This window comes from Erythrolamprus reginae, chromosome 4, assembly GCF_031021105.1.
Source record: "Erythrolamprus reginae isolate rEryReg1 chromosome 4, rEryReg1.hap1, whole genome shotgun sequence".
Lineage (NCBI taxonomy): Eukaryota > Metazoa > Chordata > Lepidosauria > Squamata > Dipsadidae > Erythrolamprus > Erythrolamprus reginae.
The window spans coordinates 20,974,426-20,990,426 of record NC_091953.1 but is presented as its reverse complement, the minus strand read 5'-3'; the positions used below and the strand labels follow the sequence as shown (position 1 = coordinate 20,990,426).

The 16,001-nt window shown below is 39.8% G+C and overlaps 1 protein-coding gene across 2 annotated transcripts in view; it reads left to right on the top strand.

Moving 5' to 3' along the window:
* Positions 1 to 10,333: 10,333 nt before the first annotated feature.
* Positions 10,334 to 16,001, top strand: part of RDX (radixin) — a 34,938-nt gene continuing 29,270 nt past the window's right edge. The window contains exon 1 of one of the 2 annotated variants that reach the window (XM_070749751.1): positions 10,334 to 10,746. The gene's annotated coding sequence lies outside the window, so the exon portion shown is untranslated. The remainder of the gene's footprint in view (positions 10,747 to 16,001) is intronic. The other variant, XM_070749752.1, reaches the window with a different exon arrangement.

Here is a 16,001-nt window from a genome sequence, read left to right as displayed (position 1 = left end):
TGAACATATCTGACACGTCGTGCCTTTCTCTCCTGTTTTCCCCACAACCACCCTGTGAGGTAAGTTGCGCTGAGAGTCGCCCAACTGGCTTCCATGGCTAAGGCAGTCCTCGATTTACGAGCCAATTGCACCCAAGATTTATGTTGTTAAGTGAGACATTTGTTAAGTGAGTTTTGCTCCATTTTACTTTTCTTGCCACAGTTCAGATCGTGCAGAATACAGCTGCGAGAGCAATCATGGGCTTCCCAAGGTATGCCCATGTTACACCAACACTCCGCAGTCTGCATTGGTTGCTGATCAATTTCCGGTCACAATTCAAAGTGTTGGTTATGACCTATAAAGCCCTTCATGGCATCGGACCAGAATATCTCCGGGACCGCCTTCTGCCGCATGAATCCCAGCGACCGATTAGGTCCCACAGAGTTGACCTTCTCTGGGTCCCGTTGATTAAACAATGTCGTTTGGCGGGTCCCAGGGGAAGAGCCTTATCTGTGGCGGCCCCGACCCTCTGGAACCAGCTCCCTCCTGAGATTATAACTGCCCCCACCCTCCTGTCCTTTCGTAAACTCCTTAAAACCCACCTGTGCCGTCAGGCATGGGGGAACTGAGATAACTTCCCCAGGCCTATATTGTTTATATATGGCATGTTGTGCATGTTTTTTAAATTATGGGTTTTTAGTTTTAATTATTAGATTTGTATTGTACATTGTTTTTTCTATTTCTGTTGTGAACCGCCAGTAAGTGTTAATGATCATAGGTCACTTTTTTTCAGTGCTATTGTAACTTCAGTCACTAAATGAGCTGTTGTAAGTTGAGAACTACCTGTATTAGAATTTCTCGTCTCTGGGTTTCTAAACCTGGTGCCTTGACCACTACACCAAACTTGCCTTTACCTATCTCTACAGAAATAGAGGACTATAATAATAGACGCTCCCTCTGCTTTTCCTGTTTTCATTTTCCCATATAATTCTGAAGCTCCCAGCCGTGTATCAGATAATAGGCCATGCTTATTTTCCAATCTCCTTCCAGCAATTTTTGCTTAATTTTAAAAAATATTCTTAATTTCTCTGTTTTCAGCAAAGCAGCTATGGGTATTTATCTAATCCATATGAGATTTTTCTTATGTTTATTAAGGATGACTGAGATGTTTCAATGTCTATATCTGCCAAGTGGCAAAGTTGGGAAACACTGCTCTAAACGAATGCAAATTGATGTGGTTGGCTCTGGGCCAGCTCCTGCCCCAAGGACTGATGCGGTGGATGTGGGTGAATTTTCGCAGTGTCGGAGTGTTACTGTCTTCTTCTGCTGACAGCGAACGGTCGGTATCAGGAGATGAAGAGGAATTGGACTCGGGGAGGCAGTGCAGAATCCTCATTATCATCCCTGGATTCGGATGACGAACCCTTTATTGATGTACGCAGCCGCAGAGCACTGAATAGGAAGGAGCAGCTGCGCAGATATTATCAGAAATAAGAGAATTCACATGTGTTTGGGTGTGGTGCAACTAATTAGGCTGCTGATAAAAGGACAGCTTGTCGGCTGTTGTGTGTGGAAGATTATCTGTTTGTCTTTGGAGGAAGAGCCTGGGGTTTCAAGAAATCTCTGTTTGTTGATTTTTCAGGACTTTGAAAACAAGCCATAGCAAAGCGTGTTTGTTTCAACTGGTGGAAGAAAGAGGGCTGTGACGTTCTTCACAGCTGCTAGCTAAGTACAGTAATACCTCATCTTACAAACGCCTTGTCATACAAACTTTTCGAGATACAAACCCGGGGTTTAAGATTTTTTTGCCTCTTACAAACTATTTTCACCTTACAAACCCACTGTCACCGCTGGGATGCCCCGCCTCCGGACTTCCGTTGCCAGTGGAGCGCCCGTTTTTGTGCTGCTGGGATTCCACTGAGGCTCCTCTCCATGGGAAACCCCACCTCCGGACTTCTGTGTTTTTGTGATGCTGCAGGGGAATCCCAGCAGGGGAATCCCAGCAGCACAAAAACGGGCGCTTCGCTGGCAACGGAAGTCCGGAGGTGGTGTTTCCCATGGAGGGGAGCCTCAGGGGAATCCCAGCAGCGCAAAAACGGACGCTTCGGCTGGCAAAAGGGGTGAGTTTTGGGCTTGCACACATTAATCGCTTTTCCATTGATTCCTATGGAAAACATTGTTTCGTCTTACAAACTTTTCACCTTAAGAACCTCATCCTGGAACCAATTAAGTTTGTAAGACAAGGTATCACTGTACTTTGGGACTGCTTTAGGGGTTTTACTGTCTACAAGTTTGTTTTGGAAGGAGTGCTCTTTGCAATACAAAAAGGGTGCTTTGTTTCTTTTGAGTTTTGTGAAAAAAACATTGCTTTTGAAGTTTCAAGTGTGTGTGTGTCTGAATTTTTTATCCTTGAATTTTTAGGAGGCTCATGCCATAGAGGCCGGCATAACACAAATGACCAGGTGTCTGCAAGGAAAATAAACCCTTCCATTCCTCACCATCCAGTGAAACTTGAAGAAGTTTCTTGGATGATAAATGAAATATCTTCAAAAAACAAACAAACAGAAAATCCAGTTGCCTCTTGAAAAAGTACCTTTGAGACAACCATGATCTAGGTGACCGAGAATCTCCACCGACAGCCTTACGTTGTTGATGAATGATTATGTTCTGCTTAACTAAGGACAGACCTCTGTTACTAACAGCAAGTCTATTTCAAAGACAAAGAGTACTATCCAAATTTGGGAAACAAACAACGGGTTATCTGGAAACAATCTTTCCCATTCTGACGCAAGCAAGTATTGTATTTAATTACATGAACATTTAGCAACAACTCCAGATGCTGTGCTGCAATACCCATTATCCCTTACAATAAATTGTGCTAGCTAAGCTACTTAGAGGTGTAGTTTAGTAATATTAATCACTGAATTATGGCAAGAATTTCCTATTTGCATCTGTATATTTAATTTATATGCAAGTGTCTTTTAATTTGGAAGGGGATATCTGTCTTCATTTCATTCTTGTTTAAATTAGTATGTGAGGTGCAAGACCTCAGCCTAAAAGCAGGGCAATAACTGTCCTTTTCAAATAGAGATATCTAGAGAGATTGCTTGGACATTTCAATGCATTTGTCATAATCTATGCAACTCAGGGCGAGCCTACAGACTAGATTAGAGCAATTGTATGTCTATCTGCAGTTTTCCTATTGACTTGGGGTAATAAAATCCTTGATACATATTCAAATAATAAAAGTCAAGAACTAGTGACTAGTAGGCTGGTATGTTAAGCTAACATATCTTAACTTTATTTGTGAAAGGAAGGTCCATTTATCAGTTCGTTATTTTGCAACAATCTCTATTATGTATATAGCATGTTTTCAAAACCTTTTCTCTGGCTAGCTGACAGAACCACTGCATTTTGCTATGGAGATTTGGAATCAAGCTATGGGCTTGGTTAAGCAAAGCTTTTAGTGCCACATTCATACAGTTGCATATATATTTCTATATATTTCTATATATTGCATCTATATATTTCTATATATTTCTATGTTTCCATATATTGCTATAGATATATATTCTATATAATTAAAAATTGGGTAAGCCAGTCTTTCCCAATCTTGCCCTCACTAAATATATCAGCAGTAGCAGTTGTACAATTCTCCAGCTTGTTACGGCTAGTGAAACATTGTGCTAAATCATAATGCAGTCTGTTTAGTTTGTATTTAATATAATATTTGAACTTTTTATTATTTTTTAATTTATGTATTGTTGTTAATCAAGTATAGGATAGTGGTTTATATAAACATAACATAGAAAGCAATGATAAAAAAGACAATAGGGCAGGGATGGTAGGCAAAATGGTGTGCTTATTAACTTAACCAGAATGACTTGTGAACCACAGTTAATTCCATGACTGAGTAAAAGCCAATGTTCATAACAATTGTGATTTAGGTTAACATCTGAATTCAGCTCTTGATTTGCAAGGCCTCATTAAGTTAATTTTGATATTTTGTTTGTTGGGAAAATTAACATCAGTGCCTATTGATCAAATAGTTTGCATGTGAGCATCTGCAACCTCCAGTGAACCTGCACTAGGAACACTTTCAGATAGACCATGTCTAACTATCAATCCAAAAGCATTCTGTATGTTCTCTATGTCTCCTTTCTTATGGCAATTCTTCCCCCCTTCCCTTGCATCCTGTGTGTGTGTGTGTGTGTGTGTGTGTGTGTGTGTGTGTGTAAACACAAGAGTGTTAGAAATTGAAAGTGTTGTTTGGGTGCCCACCATACAGTTATTTGAATCAGGCATAAATATAGTAAAATGAATGTTTCATCCAGAAGCATCCAATGAAGGTCAGACACCTCAACTCTATCAACACTAATAAATTGGCATCTTTTTGTTAATTCTCATTCCCCCTTTTCGGAATTCCCCTAATTAGAAATCTCTAACATAATGAGAAATAACCAATTTTTTTTTTCTGAAGAAAGTAATTGGTTAGACACTGGAAATGATGTATGCCAGAAACTCAGCATTATGAGTTAGAAGATATTGACCACTCTATATTTAAGAGATGTTCTGACAAATCTACAGAAACTAATCCTTTGCTTATTTTTGTGCATATTTGAGGAATTCAGAAATCGAAGTAGGATTGTTTGACGCTCACAACAAGCTCTTAAAGTCACCTATTTTTCAGGGAAAGAGACAAAACTCTTTGCTCTCTTTTGCATCAGTCATCCTATCTGCACATCTTAGCTTTACAAAATGTTCTACATTTCATAGCCAATGTTAGTTCATATAGTGAATGAAATTGTTACTGCAATTGTGCCAGTTATTTCCTTATCTGCTACGTTTCACAAGCATTTATTTACTTTGGATTATTATGTTTATATGGCTGCAATTTTAAAGTCTTATGAAACATACAGTGCCTGGTGTGTAAAGTAGACATACTAGATAATTTATATTACCTACTATTTCCACAATTGTAAATCTGTTATATTGATTTAAGAGATTAGATTAGCCTGAGAGAGCAGATAAATATTATTTTAAATAGCAGGCTAGCCAAAGTTATGTGACAAATGAATGGTACTTTTTGATATGTCGCGTTATCTTGTAAACCTGTCTAGAAAATGATGATCTATAATAAGCAAAAGACAAAATGTTCTTATTATTTTAAACTGAACAAGAGAATTATACCTACGCTTAAAAGTTCATATTGATTTAAGAGAAATTGAGAACAAACATTCCATTCCAAAAGAGTATATACCAGCGATGGCGAACCTTTTTTGGTTCACGTGCCCAAAAGATGTGCGTATGTGTGCTAGCACACACACAAGTGCACACACTCATTCCCTCCCCCACAAACATGCGCATCCCCTGCGCTGCCCCCTGCGCATGCACACAATCCCCCCTCTCCATGGACATGCCTCACTGAGGCCTGGGAAAGTGAAAAAATGGCCAAATGGGCAAACCAGAAATTCAGAAGAAACAAACTTCCGGTTTGCCCATTGGGTTGTTTTTCACACTCCGGAGTTTCAGGGATTCTTCCCTGAAGCCTCCGGAGGGAGAAACGGCCTTCTGCAAGGCCAAAAATCAGATGACTGGCACACACGTGCGTGCTGAAGCTGACATAGGGCAATGACTCACGTGCCCTCTGATATGGCTCCACATGCCACCTGTGGCACACGTGCCGTAGATTCACCATCACTGGTAAATACAGTCAGGCGCAAAAAGTAAGGACCATTCATAAAGTTGCAGCACAAATTAATTCAAGAATCTGGTCAACTAAAGTTCAGCAATAAATTGGTAACAGAGGAGGGTCAATGGAATTCCATCCTTCCGAGGTGGGTAAAATGAGGACCCGGATTGTGGGGGCAATAGGCTGGCTCTGTTCAAAAGTGCTATTGCTAACATGTTGTAAGCCGCCTTGAGTCTAAGGAGAAGGGCGGCCTAAAAATCGAATAAATAAATAAAGAAATAAATTCAGGAGTGATTGGACTTGAACTGCTTGTAGGAATATAAAGTCTTTAAGTTGTGATACACTTAGTTCTGCCCTCAAGCAACGCCTGCTCTTCTACCTATTTAGTGAGATGAGGAATGCAATTTTTTTAAAAAAAACTTGTCTTCCTAGTATGTGGAAGACACACTCACTGGTTTTCTTTTTTTTCCCTTTTCTTTTAAAGGTATCAGCCTATTCCCCAGTGATCGATCAGAGATGAGATCTGTGTAGAGAAGTCCTATTTACAATTGGCAGAATTCACAGAAGAGGACGGACGGCTAGAATGGGGTTTATCGGCTACGCTCACAGTTCCCACCTTTTCATCATTCAGACCACACACCCAGCTGCATACATTGCTATAATCTAAAATATTGTCCTCAAGCACATTTTGTAATCATCTATGAATGTTCACAGGGATTTCCCCCTCAGCAACAAGGAATTCAATCACTGCTCTCTTTGTTTTTGACACAACTCTAACGGGGCAGCCGTTTTGAATTTTCCTTGCGAGTCTACAAACCTGAAAAATAAAAAACAAAATATTTCAGAACGTAAATGATATAATCATTTATAACTGGGAAAAATTTCAGTTATTTTTAACAAAAACTTTACCTGAAATAAAGAAAATGGCATTACTTTTTAACTCACCCTTGTATTTATGGAATTCATAGTGGGAGTATACTAAATATGTAGTATAATGCATATTTGAGTGTAACTTGTTGCTTGTATCCTTAAGATTTTTATTAATGTTGTTTTCTGATTGCTTATTTGAACCCTAGGACAATAATTAAGTGTTGTACCTCATGATTCTTGACAAATGTATATTTTCTTTTATGTGCACTGAGAGCATATGCATTAAGACAAACTCCTTGTGTGTCCAATCACACTTGGTCAATAAAGAATTATTCTATTCTGTTCTACTCTATTCTATATAAAACATTTGCCATTCATAATATATACATATCACTGTCACTGTCTTCCAAGGCAAGCATAAGAGGTGGCGCAGCAGGTAGAGTGCTGTATTGAAGCCACTGAAGCTGATTGTAGATCTGTAGGTCAGCGGTTCAAATCTCATCACCAGCTCAAGGTTAACTCAGCCTTCCATCCTTCCGAGGTGGGTAAAATGAGGACCCGGATTGTGGGGGCAATATGGTGGCTCTGTTAAAAAGTGCTATTGCTAACATGTTGTAAGCCGTCCTGAGTCTAAGGAGAAGGGAGGCATAAAAATCAAATCAAATGAAATCAAATCAACCATACATCCATACATCCATACTACTTATGATTTTTTGCCATGTTATTAGCTGACCAAAGCCCACAGAGGTGAGCAGAATGCTCTTTCCTTTTGATTCCTGCTTTATGAAAAACACTAGCCCAGAGCCTCTGTGCAAGACACTTTCACTTATCAGGAAAGACTTAATGAACTCAATCTGTACAGTCTGGAGGACAGAAGGGAAAGGAGGGACATGATAAAATATTTTACTGAAAAAGTAGTAGATGCTTGGAACAAACTTCCAGCAGACATGGTTGGTAAACCCACAGTAACTGAATTTAAACATGCCTGGGATAAAAATATATCCATCCTAAGATAAAATACAGGAAATACTATAAAGGCAGACTAGATGGACCATGAGGTCTTTTTCTATATTTTGGGAAGTTCTAATGATTCTCTGTAAAGCTGCTTTATCTGCTACGGAGCTGTTCCCATAGCATGGGAGAATGTCATATGTTAGGACACTCTCAATTGTGCTGCGATAGTAGGGCAATAGATGCTGAGATACATTTATCTTCCTGAGCATTCTTAGGAAGTACAGCCTCTTTTGTGTTTTCTTCACAAGCATGTTAATATGCATAGTCCATGAGATGTCCTCTAAGACAGTGTTTTTCAACCAGTGTGCCGTGGCACACTAGTGTGCCGCGAGACATGGTCAGGTGTGCCGCGAAGCTCAGAGAGAGAAAGAAAACAAGAGAAAGAAAGAAAGAAAGAGAAAGAGAGAAAGAAAGAGCAAGAGAGAAAGAAAACAAGAGAGAAAGCAAGCAAGAGATAGAAAGCAAGCAAGAGAGAAAGAAAACAAGAGAAAGAAAGAAAGAGCAAGAGAGAAAGAAAACAAGAGAAAGCAAGCAAGAGAGAAAGAAAGCAAGAGAGAAAGAGAACAAGAGAGAAAGAAAACAAGAGAGAAAGAAAGAAAGAGAGAGAAAGAAAGCAAGAGAGAAAGAGAACAAGAGAGAAAGAAAGAAAGAGAGAGAGAGAGAGGGAGGGAGGGAAGGTGGGAGAAAGACAGGGAGGTAGGGAGAGAGAAAGAGAGCAAAAAAGAAGGAAGAGAGGAAAAAAGAGGAAGGGAGAGAAAGAGGGAGAGAGAAATAGAGCGGAAGGGAGGAAGAGAGAATTTTTTTGTCCAAACTTTTTTTAGCGCCCCCCCCCCCCCCCCAATATGCCCCATAGTTTTGTAAATGTAAAAAATGTGTCGCGGCTCAAAAAAGGTTGAAAATCACTGCTTTAACATATGAATACCCAGAAATTTAAAACTACCAACCTTCTCAACCTGTTCACCATTTATGTACAATGGTAAATATACATCTTTCTTCTTCCTGAAGTCAATTATCAGTTCTTTAGTTTTTTTGGTGTTAAGTGTAAGATTATTTTCTTTGCACCACAATGTTAGCCCTTGTAAGCAGATTCATTATTCTTATTAATCAGCCCCACCACCTTTGTATGATCTGCAAATTTAATAATGGTGTTGGTGTTATACAATGGGATGGTCATTATATGCCAAGGTGAAATACAGTTTACAAATCGTAATAGTATGATTCAAATAACATACCAGGCAATGATTTGTTTAATTTTAGTTTCCTGAGAAAACCACAAGTGGTTGGATTTATGCAACATGGTCTCCTCAAACTACAGCTAACGAGACAATGGCTTAGATTCCCAAAGTAAGCCAAAAATCAAACAAGTGTATTTTAAAGACCCAGAGGCAGCTGTGGGTTCCTCCAGCACAGTTAAGGCAAAATATTTTGTTTCTGAAGGAGTGATACAAAGCTGTTTTTGCTTTAACCATGCTGTTGCCTTGCCTCCTAATCTTCCTTTGGTTATTTTGTTCTTTCTTAGATTTAGTCTAGATGTTACTAGTAGTATTTTTTCCCATTAACTGTTTTTGGGAGGTCCTGGGTTTGTAATTTCTCTTATCACATAAATTAAGAGAATTCTTCCTTTCTGTTACACAGCAAAAAAAAAAGATAAAAGAAAAATCAAGTTGCCTAATTGTGCTGTTCAGAATAGCTAATCAAAGACAGGCATACTTTCTGACAAGTCGTTTTAGATAAGTGCAGAATTGGCTGCTATGGGTTGTGTATGTGTGTGTGTGAGAGAGAGACAGAGACCCAAGTCATCCATTGAGTTTCCATGAGAAATTAGTTTTTTCTCTCGCTCCATAATTACTGCTCCATGTTGGTTTTCGTACCAATGCAAAGATATCTGTTCCAGCTGCAACAATGTTTTGCAAGCGGCCATTAACAGGGCATGGCACTTTTCACTGTCTGCATTTTTCTGCATTTTATTTTCCTTTGACCTTGTTACTTAGAAAGTGTAAGATATATAAAAGATGTATTGTCCAAATTCAGAGAGGGGCGGCATACAAATCTAATAAATTATTATTATTATTATCATCATCATCATCATCATCATCATCATCTGTACTGTCCAAATTTACCTGTAAAAATAAAAGATGTATTGTCCAAATTTACCTGTATACATACTGCTCAAAAAAATAAAGGGAACACTCAAGTAACATCCTAGATCTGAATGAATGAAATATTCTCATTGAATACTTTGTTCTCTGCAAAGTTGAATGTGCACAACAGCATGTGAAATTGATTGCCAATCAGTGTTGCTTCCTAAGTGGACAGTTTGATTTCACAGAAGTTTGATTTACTTGGAGTTATATTGCGTTGTTTAAGTGCTCCCTTTATTTTTTGAGCAGTGTATACAGTACCTACTTCCTTTTGGTTATGTTTATATCATACCTATTATGTTGTACATGCTTTGACAAAGAAAGAAAGAAAGAATTGTATTGTATAAGATTTCATGAGCCGGAATACGTAGGTAGCGTGCAAAAGCTATCAAGTCTGTTAAGGGAGACTTCACATTTCTTCTTAAAACTCGCTCCAAAACGAACGGGAACGACGCCTTGCGTTGGCCAGCCCAAAATAAAAGTCTCAAAAAAGGGAGCAGGGACTTTGAACTCATCGCATCCCCCGCTTTTTTCAACAATGCTAACCAGAGACCGTTATCCCCTCACGGCCTACCACGTGACCCCGCCTTTGATTCTGAGGCGGCTCGCGGCAGCCAACCGACCCCCACCGCCTCGTCTCTCCCCCCACCTAACTTTCCAAGAGATACTTCGGAGGCGCAAGCTTCATCCCGCCGAAGCACGCATGCTTCCGTCTCCGTTCTCCGTCCGCGCATGCTCCGTAGGAAGACGGAGGCGCCAGCCGCTGTGATAAGGGAGGAAAGAAAAAAAATCTCAAAGGGTGCCGCCATATTGCGGATCTGTCAGCAGGACGCGGCGCTGCCGCAAATCCAGCGAGCCCCCTTCTTGAGGGAAGCAGGTCGCCGCCGCGGCCCTTCGGAGCGTCTCCGCACCCGCTACCGGGCGAAGCTGTGCAGTCCGCTTGTGGTTTCTTCCTTCAGTTCAGTTGTCGAGAACCTTTCGGGAGCCAAAAAAAAAAAAAAAACATCGGACGAGAGAGAGCTGGCCGCCCACGGCGCCTCAGTTCGGCAGGTGAGGCGAGTCAAGGCGGGGGAGAGAAGTTACGCGGTCGTGTTTACGGGGGCGACCACTAGGCCGCTCTTCGCCTTGTCCCATCCGCTGGTATCTCTCAAACCCCCGCAAACCGGGCGCTCTCTAGAAGTGGCGGACGAGGGCTATTCCTCACCCGCCAGCTTGCTTGGGGGGAACACTTGAGGTCCACAATCCACTCTGGGACGGGCAGCTTCCCGCCATGCAGGTCGCGGTGGGATGTGCAAAAAGCGGCGCTCGCTGTCTCCCGAGGATTTACAGAAGGACGGCAATACGGTTGCTTTTGCTTTGCCCGTCGGGATTTCCCCTCCTCTTTACCTGACAGCGAAGCGAATTCCAGCGCTTCTTTTCGCCGGGTTTCCCTCCCACTCCCATTTCCCCGAATTTTCCCTTTAGCCCCCTCAATATTTTTTTTAAAGGTGCGAGGGATTAATATGTTCACGGCATATTAAAAAAAAAATGTTCATGGCAGATTTTACATCACTTATCTAGAATAAAGTACTCTATCTATCTATCTATCTATCTATCTATCTATCTATCTATCTATCTATCTATCTATCTATCTATCTATCTATCTATCTATCTATCTATCTATCTATCTATCTACCTACCTACCTACCTACCTACCTACATACCTACATACCTACCTATTTATTTGACTTTTATGCTGCCCAGTCCCGAAGGAATCAGGGCAACTTACAACAATAGCAATAGAAGTAAATACAAAGCAATAAAAAGAAGTCGAATATAATCTAAACTATGTAAAACCCTGTATTAAAAGAAGCCCATTAATATAAAACAGTCACCATAATCCCATACATACATACCATTCATATGGTGTAGCCCTGTCAGTTGTTAGTTCATGGCCTCCCAGGCCTGCTGGCAAAGCCAGATCTTTGTGGCCTTACGGAAGGCCAGTAGGGTGGGAGCAGTACGGACATGAGTGGTGGTGGTGGTAGTTGGTTCCATAGAGCTGGGGCGGCCACAGAGAAGGCCCTCCCCCGTGGTCCCGCCAACCTGCATTGCTTTGTCGACTTTAAATCATAGGTTTCCCTTTTGCTGGACTTGCCCTGCCAATTTATTTTGTTGCAGATAGATAGGGTGGGTGGGTGGGTGGGGAGGTAAAGTTATTTTAAAAATGGGTTAAATATGAATCCTGTAAGACGAGGTTAGGTGGAATAAGGGCTCTGAGATATAGCTCTGAAAAAGAAGAGCTTCTGATTATTAATCATATATATGTTTACTTTTTCATGTGTGTATTCACTATTACAGCTAATAAAGGCAGCAATAGCAATAGCACATAGAGTTATATACTGCTTCACAGTGCTAATTACAGCCCCCTCTAAGCAGTTTACATAAAGTAAGCATATTGCCCCCAACAATCTGGGTCCTCATTTTACCGACCTCAAGGATAGAAGGTTGAGTTAACCTTGAGCCTGGTGAGATTCGATTTGCCAAACTGCTGGCAACACTCTATTAGGAAGCAGATTGCATTAAGACTTGTTTCTGAGTAAATACTCAAGGAGTGAAGTTGCAAGATTTTTAGCACTGAGGTTTCTGTACAAAAAAAGGGTTGGGATATACAAGTATCTACATCAAGCAATTTTATCTGTGTTTCCAAGGGATATCTAGAGATTGTTTAGATACTTACTTTTTTTCCTTCCTGCTAGTAAAATCCCATGGGATTATTGAGTCCCATGGGATTGGGCAGCATGTAAATCAAATAAATTAAACCATAAGTGGTTAATGAAAAAGAAAAGGGAGCTAAAATATTTTCCTCATGAACCTTTGACTAGTTGTAAATGGGGACAACTACATTAACGCATTTGTTAACAAATGTTTCAGAGTTCAAACATTCTGTGTTTATGATGCTCTCGTTTCAGACTTGTAGGAAATATTTTAAAAATCTGAGATGATTCTTTCCATCTTACTAAAAGTATTCTGACATTAAAAAAAACCCATTCTGAATGGGTTTCTTACCTCAAAGAGCCATGTTTGGCATTAAAAAAAGGGACATTTGAACTTAGAACTTTTATGGGATGGTGAGAATGACATCAGTATATTTGGGACATCCTATTCTGAACTTGAAACACGTTTTTGAGTTTGAAATGAATATTTTGTTAAACTGTGTTGCACCCCAGTGGTCATTTCTGTCAAAGCTATATTCAGTTTCTGGTCATTCGCTATATTAGTCCAGAAGATTTGTTTATAAGAATATTTATTGAAGGGAGAAATATTTCTCCAGGTTCCAATTGATTCCTTTGCCTTATTTGGTTTTAATGGATTCTGTTATTTCAATCCAGCCTTAAAAGATGACAAGTTCTGAATATATACAGTGGTACCTCTACTTGCGAACTTAATTGGTTCCGTGACCAGGCTCGTAAATAGAAAAGTTCGTAAGTAGGAACAATTTTCCCTATAGGAATCAATGTAACGAGTATCTACTTGTGGGTTCATGATAAAACCAGAAAAAGTAGTTTAATAAAAATAACCTTGTATGAAACTGTTCCAAACTCGTGGCCTGTTATGGAAAGCGAACAGTATTTTATTAATATCTGGTGCCAAAGAAAAAGGGCTCGACTCTCCCGGTCCTGGTCACTCCATAAGCTGAAGCCAGGTGGCAGAGGAGGAACCTTAAAGGGACAGGCTGCAGTGGCTGCCTTCCGAGCAGCTTCGCTGTCCCTTCACAGAAAAGTTTGGCCAAGTCGTCTCGTCCTTCTTAGCCTCAAATATAACACAGAGCAAACATGCACACATGTCATGGCACCAGGACCTTCTGTGAGGAGATGGCTATGAGATGTTTGCTCTGTGTGCATGTTTGGACGAAGAAAGAGGCGGTTTTGGGGGAAGAAGCAAGGAGAGTGAGTAAGGGGTCTCTGAAGGAGGGGAAATGGCCCAGAGGTAAACAAGCTAAGCTGGCAAGTCCGCTGTGGAAGCAAGTGGAGCAGTGGGGAGTGAGGTTTAGTAAGGCAGGAGCTGGACTGAATCACCACGGCTTGTTATATATAGGATTTGGAGCTTTGTAGGATCCTGTTTTAGAAAGCAGGTTGTGCTCCTTGACCTGAAGCAAACTTTTCTTTGAAGCCTGAATGGCCGAGCACTGTGCCATCTCTCCAGTTGGCCTTTGTATTCCCTTGCCACCACCGCCCACTGCCTTTTGCTGGTCCAAGTTAAGAAACTTGAGTTTACTTCATGGACCTCGCTCTGCTGCCTTTCCGTCCTTCACACTCCTTTCTGCCCATTAAATCTCTCATCCCCCCTCAGGCTTTAGGCCTGATTTAGCCAGAGGATGCAGACCTGCCGGGTGGGAAGGGGAGAGCAAGTTTTTTTGGCTTGGGATCAGATCTGTGGGCATTGGAGGTTTCATTAAAAGTCCTTTTTAAAAAGTGCAGCAGTGAAGCCCTTCTTCACACAGGATCGCCTGGCAGCAAAGAGTGAGAGGGAGAAGCACGTGACTGCTAGCAGAGAAGAGAGTGCTTCTGGGGCTGCACGGCCCTCCTGTGCTCCATTTTCATTGGCAGAGGCACTGTGGGCGAGTCCTTACTGTTTCCAGGGCGACCCAGTGGGCCAAATGTAAGCGCACTATGGGTCAAATACAGCACTTTGGGCCAAATCCAGCACTATGGGCCAAATACACCCCTCATGTATATAAATACTGATTTTTAAGAATAAAGCATACTTTATTTTAAAATTATTTTAATATAAATTCCAATATAAAGTGTAACTAGAAGTTTATGCCATCCAAGTTGTTAAGTATATGAGACAGCTGATCAAAAAATGTAATAACATATATTTTTGTGAAAAAATCTCTATAATGTACTAGGTTTGAAAGTGATGATCAAATAATTTTTTTGATTGTAGTTTAGAGGATCTTCCCATGGGTCTTAGCAGTTAGTTGGGGAACAGTAATATGTGAATTCAGATAAAAACATGCAAGAAAATACAGATAGTCCTTGGCTTACAACCATAATTGAGCCCAACATTTCTGTTGTTAAGTAAGCAATTTTTAATTGAGTTTTGCCCCATTTTATGAACTTTCTTGCCACAATTGTTAAATAAGTCACTGCAGTTGATAAGTTAGTAATAAAGTTGTTAAGTGAATTTGGTTTACCCATTGATTTCGTTGTCAGAAGGTTGCAAAGGGGGATCACATGACCCTGGGACAGTGCAACCATCATAAATATGTATCAATTGCCAAGCCTCTGAATTTCAATCAAATGATCATGGGGATTTTGCAATGTAAGCTTAAACAATGGCCATAAGTCACTATTTTTCAGTGCTGTTGTAAGGTGAAAACTATCTGTGCAAAGATGTGCATCACACAAAGTTGGTGTGGGCACCATCTTGAGAAGGCTGCACAATTGAAATGTGGTTAAGAATTGTATTAAACAAATAAAATTAAATTAAAGCACAGTGCAGGCAAATTAACTTGTAATGTAGGAAGAGATATTGTGTAATTCACAAATCCCCTGTAAAATAGGGAATGTTGTATTAGGAGAATCATCTGTATATTTTTAAAACACATCTCACACACAACTCTGCATTTTTCCATAATACAGAAGTTGATTGCTGTAGAATAATTACAACTTTAATAGTACAGTACAATTATATTTTTGTTATAGTTGCTTAATTTATTAAACCTGCTTTATGACAACAGGTATTGCAACTTGGTTGGAGTACAAAGAAGGGAAAAGTTATAAATTAAATAATAAGAGTAAACAAAATAAAATGAACCAGAGCACTGTTGCTAAACTTTTGAAAAGAGAAAATGTATATAATATCATCATTGTACCTGCTATATACTAAATACAGTTTTAACTGTTTAAAAAGCTATTTACTAGTTACCTTTCTAATGCTTAAATTGACACACTGTAATGAATATATATTCCCTAAATAAAAATGTTCAACCAATTGAGTTAGAAAGCAATTTCCCCCAAAATAAAAATAAGTACTGTATATTCTTCTATTTCCAAAGCTGTGATTTCCATAAGTGGATTTCAGCTCTTAAATTAATTTGATCAAATCTTACATTTACATATAAATTAAGGTAAATATGTAAATTATTTTATTGTAAAGATATATCTTATAGACTTTCATTCATTTTTCATTCACTATTTAATGCTACTGTAATTCCACCCCCTGTAATTCTATGCAATTGCTTTGCCAATAGTAGGTTTGGAGTATTAATAACAATATTATAAGCTTGCTACTCTTAGCAGAAATTAACATACATGAAG